This window comes from Astatotilapia calliptera, chromosome 7 (assembly GCF_900246225.1).
Source record: "Astatotilapia calliptera chromosome 7, fAstCal1.2, whole genome shotgun sequence".
Taxonomy (NCBI): Eukaryota; Metazoa; Chordata; class Actinopteri; order Cichliformes; family Cichlidae; genus Astatotilapia; species Astatotilapia calliptera.
Window position 1 is genome coordinate 13,725,066 of NC_039308.1, and position 6,017 is coordinate 13,731,082.

Consider the following 6,017-nt stretch of genomic DNA (forward strand, 5'->3'; position numbering starts at 1 on the left):
TATTTTGAGTTCCTATGAGATATTCGCCCTTTTGATTTTTGATTAACACTGTAATGCCTGAACCATGAAGTAATTAAACAAAGAAAAATTTCTAGAATTGCAAATACGTTTTAATTTGTATTGTTTTTGCTACATCTGATATTTTTGTGCAATTTATTGCTCACAGTAGGGCCTCATGAGTTTGATTGTAAACATCAGGTTTTTCAGGAGAAAACAATGTCTTAATAACTCAACAAATCATTTGAGTTCAAGGGTTAACTATTTTTAACCATTAACTATTAATGTTGGCTTTTACTGTCGTCCCCCCGACATCTCGTACTGAGTTGCTCAATTATTATTTTTTTTTTAGAGGCTGAGAATTTGTTTTATTTACTTCCATGCCAGAGGAAGCAGTGACACCAGGGGTGCAGTGGGTTGATGGGTTAATGATGATTTTATTCACAGATATTTGCAGAAATGAAAAGTTAGAGTTAATCCAATTTGAGAGGTGAACGAATACTAAGTAACCTTAACTAAAAAAAAAATGCGATTATAGTACTTAAACATACTAATCCAACAGTATTTCAACTTTTAAGTTCTACAACTTAAGAAAAATAAGGCATTCAGTTGCATAAATTTTTTAAGGCCTGCAAATTTATTTTGGTTTGCAGTGCAATGAAGTGATAGGTGAGCCTTCAGGACAGGAAGGCCATCAAATAGATAGCTTATTGCATTATATAGTATTTTCCAAGTAAATGTTTACCTTTGAAAGAAAAAAATGGGGTTGGAAAATACTTGGCCAAAAATGATTATTAGCCCTGATAAAGTTGTAAGTAATAGTTTTGAGTAAAATGCAACTGAAAGATTTATTTATTTAAATAATTAATCATTGAGGAAAATGTGGTTTGTATAAACTGAATGTATATCAGTCAAGTGAATTTAATTTGACTGGATTGAATTATATTTAAGATTTTACATTGTACTTATGTAATAACGTTGCATCGAAAATTTACATGTACTCAAATGTCTTAAACTCACTATTTTGGGCATTCATTTTGTTTTGAGTATAACACGATGAACAACAATGACGGTGCTGATGAAAGATCTTCTCAACAGATTTCAGGGGACACTGTGCCGCTCTGCACAGGTTTAATACATCGCACGAAAGCTGGCTGGAAACACTGCAAAGAGAGACTCGGAGGAACAAAGATGTTTGCTTCAAGGCATCCTATGGTTCCAGGTGAACTGCAGACAGACCCTATCAGAGACGATGACAACAGCCGACGTAATGATGAAGAAAACGAACACTTCTATTATTTTGATGGAGTTCTCAAAAGAGTTCAAAACAATTTTTACCCTCACTACAAGAGTGGCGTTCCCGCAGAGAGACAAAAAAGAGACACTCGTGAAAATCTTCTCAGTTATATTCTGCGACTTACGTTAAGGAATAGGGGTCAGTGACTTCAAAAGATTAGGTGCTGAAGATGATTTCTAGAGACATGATCAGTAGTGTCTGAAAATAAGTGAAATCCACAAGGTGACCAAAGGACCTGAACGAAAAAGTATGCAATAACAAGAGCTTTATCCACAGGACAACAAGTGGAAAGCAAGTATGCTGGATCATTCAAAACTTCTAACCAGAGGTGGGACCAAGTCATTGTTTTGCAAGTCTCAAGTAAGTCTCAAGTCTTTATCCTCAAGTCTCAAGTCAAGTCTCAAGTAATGTCAGGCAAGTCAGAGTCGAGTCTCAAGTCACTGGTGTAAAAGTCCGAGTCAAGTCACAAGTCTGAAACTTTGAATTTCAAGTCCTTTCGAGTCTTTAAAAAAAAAAAACGAAAAAATAATGTTGCAGTTATGCTAAATGTAAATGTTAGACCATGTAATTTTAAAATCTGTGTTTTTCTCAACACATGACAAAATAGTGAACTTAGAAAATATACACAAATTGTGAAATTGCACCTCTTTAAAATGCAGCTCAATTAAACCTAGCTCCAAGAATAATTTTCACCGACAGTTCTGAGATAAGCTGCATGTTATTCTTGGATGCGGTTGTAGGACCGGCTTTAAAATCGCATGACAAAAATATCATACACATTAAAAAAAACTGCATCACCAACGTAGCCTGGACAACATTTGCTAGTTAGATGAAGTCAGCTATCTCATCGTAGCATATTTATATGCATATTTATAATTATATGGTTCTTGGAGTGAGCGCATACACTCGTGAAGTTTAGTAACTTCAGGTCACTGCAACAAGCCCAGGTACAGTTTACCGACGGATGGGTGCAGGACCTTGAAATGCACCGTGTAGAAAGTAAAGACCATCGTACGTATCATAAGTTTACCAGTCTCACAAATCGTCTTCATAAATACACATTCGTTAACAGTTTATTAATATAACCTTTGAGCTCAAGGGTAATTAATTAGTAGTGGAAATAATTTCTGGTACGCGTTACAGAAATGTAGCAGTGACAACAATATTGTATGCTGTAATCGTACTGGGCAATTAGTGATACAAAACAACTGTTTTATCCTGTGAATAAAAGTATATGTTTTTGTCAATGTACCATAATAACAGAAGCGAAACGCAATATTGTGTCAGGACAATTCACTATTTATGCACAATAAATAAAGGAGCATAGCGCAACAATTTCTGTTCAGCGCCAGACTTGCTTGTAACCTATATCACCAATTATGTTATGAAAATGACGTATTAACTACTAAAAAACTCTGACCTTCGTGTAAATGCTTGGAGCAGACTAACCTGTGAGCTGGAGGGTTCTGGGACGTTATATTTGATCTTTGAATGGCTGCAATCCAGGCCATCTGTCGCCTCTTTGTTACTTCGGAAACATGGCTCGAACAATTTCTCTTCAACGACTAATCCGATAACAACCGATCTCTTTACCCGTCGGCTTCCCGTGGCTGTCATGCGACCGGCTATTGCAGTTAATAATACAACAGCTTCTTGACATTTTTGTGTTTCTTTTTATCGCTGTGTGACTGATTTCAATTGAAAGCCTGCGTGCGCTAGTACCGCTTGCCACGAGTTCCCAGAATCCTTTGCGGTTCTACCCGTGACTGACGTCACATTTTCAATCTCTATATATGCATGTTAAATTTTATATTTGGGGTAAAATATCAAGTCTTTTCAAGTAAACCGGTTCAAGTCCAATTCAAGTCCCAAGTCATTGGTGTAAAAGTCCAAGTCAAGTCACAAGTCTTAGAACATTTTTTCAAGTCAAGTCTAAAGTCATAAAATTAATGACTCGAGTCTGACTCGAGTCCAAGTCATGTGACTCGAGTCCACACCTCTGCTTCTAACTTCTCTTTATATCCAGTTAAATACTGACAGTCTGAGGAACTAACAGGACAGAAAGTGAAGTTCACAGTGAAGATACTGTGAACCTGAATTTTACTGGTTAAAAAATGTATTTCCTACCTCTGAATATAACTTATAAGAATGTAGAGAGATTTGCCTAAACGTGTTCACATTTTGACTTGATGCACTTAATTGTGCACAAGCCAAGAGGGCCTGAAGTTTGCACTATGTATTATAAAAGACTTCACAGAGTAATTCTAATTCATATAATATAATTAATCAGCCTTTCTGTTTAGCAGAACTAAACAGAGCATTTATTTTCACCACAGCCTTTGTACATGACTTGTGGTTTTGATATTTTACCTGTAGTGATTGAATGTACTGGGAAAGTGGGAACACAAAATAAAACAATTACTGTGTATAAATTGTCTAGACTGGATATTTCTAGTATTTGTTGGCTGAATTTGGAGATTTTTCTGTGAACTGCGAGTTTGTGAAACATGTACAGTTAGGTCCATATGTTTTTAGACAGTTTTGCCTCTGTACACCACCACAGTGGATTTCTATTGAAACACTCAAAATGTGTTTGTAGTGGGCTTAGTTTGTTTATTTATTTATTTTTTTAATTCTTGGAAGAAAATGCTTTTGGAGTCAGTGAAGCACCGAAGTTAGAATCCATGGGCATAACAAATTGTTCTTTCCTCCCTTAAGATGCTCTGCCAGGCCTTTACTGCAGCCAGGCCTTTGATTTGGCCACTCTCAAAGTTTTTGCTATCTTTGTGACACATTTATTTGAGTTTTTCAGCCTTTTGGGGATCTCCTTTGATGTCATCAACATCTCTTTGGGCCTCATATTGAGAGTTTCAATGAAGGCAAATTCAAGTTCAACTGGAATTAGTGCCACGTCTTTTATTTGCTTACTCTGTCATAGACTGACAAGAGAAAAGGCCTCATCTGTTAAACCTCTTCAGTCAAAATCTACATGAAAAACTGCACTTTAGTCACATCTTAATTGTTTGATAGTTTTATTTTAACCTCCTAAGACCCAAACTCTTCCACGGGATGCATTTTTAATGTCCTCGTAAGTGCATATCAGGCCCATGTAGAGCTAAATTGAGTATTTTAGTCTAAATAATCCAATATGTGATGTCCACATATGTGGACACAGGGTCCTAGGAGGTTAAAAGTGGTGTACAGAGACAAAAATTGTGTAATTTCCTGAAAACATCTGGATCTAACTGTTTGCACACAGTGAAACAGGTTTCCCTCACTATGAGGATTCCTTCTTTTCATATTGGCTATTACAAAATGCAAGAAACAAGTTAATTTAAAGCCATGAGTGTCAGCAATTTGACTACAATGAAGTAATTAAAAACTACAGCCTTTCTAATAATAATTTGCCCCCCCCCCCTTAACTGCTCACTCAGCTCGTAAACGCTGTCTTAGGATTCACAAATGTATTTGTAATGTTGCGTGTCCTTCATGTTTTTTACTGAAAGTGTGTTAAAGAAGATCTATGAACAGGAGGCGTGATTACAACAAGAAAAAGATTTAATATCGGCCTTAACATCTGTACATGACTAAGAAAACCTTAATGTCTTTTAAGTACTGTATTTCTATTTCACTCTCACCTGGTTGGCGAAATGAAACACCTTAATGGTCGGGCGTCTTTAATGGTGTTGTGTATCTCCTAGTCAAACTGTCCATAAAAAATAACTATCATGTTGTTTCACTGCTACATGATGACTACAAACATTTCTATTTTGGATTAATGAGTTAATGATAATGCATAAATTCAGGCTGATCATATTCAGTCAATGTAGTATTTAAAGAGGGCTACCTCCAGGGTCATGTCTAGCGCTTTATTTTAAAATAAAAGTGTTTAGGACTTACATGCATCACACTATTGATAAAATCCACATAACTAGATTGTACTAGATTTTAATTCTAACATAGTTTGAAATCAACACTTTTGACACTCAGCAGCTGCGTCTTGCTGCTAGGTCATCCTAAATTACAGACGTATAGACTCCAGAGGGCTAAAAGCCCACTTTCTTCTGATTGGCTGTCCTCTGGAAGCATGATGAGGGGGAAGCACACGATGCTTGTAAGCTGAAATACTGGTAATTGTTTGCCAGAGTGTGCTAGGTGACCATAGTCTGAAGCCAGGATTTATATGTAAATGCTGTATTATGACTTGAAAAATGTAACATAAAAATTTTAAGTTGTGACATTATGAGCCTGATTCACCAACATAGGGTGAATTTTGGGTTAAATAAAAAGGACTGAGGGTATTTACAAAAAGAGTGCAGTAAGAGGTGGGAACTTTTTGCCACTGACCCCGGTGCATACGTATTTCCTTTGTCAAGGCACAAAGTATGGCGCAGTATGGGGAAGATAATGTTTAAATCAAGTGCAAAAATGTATTTACTGTTTGTTACACACAGTTCGCTGCCGGTTACACCGATCTTTAACGCCAACAAATTCATGCCTTACTTTTTGAGCTTGTTAATGAAACGGCTTGCACTGGGTGTTTAGGAAACAGCACAACTTTAGTGAATGACCCGTGAGACTAGAGCTCTTTAAAGTAATGTATCGTCAGATCAGAAAAAGTAAAAATGATGAAGACAGAATTTACACAATCAATGAATGACTCATAATAAAAAAACAAAAATAAAAAAAAAAAAACATGCAGATCCCCGAAAGCCACACTGAG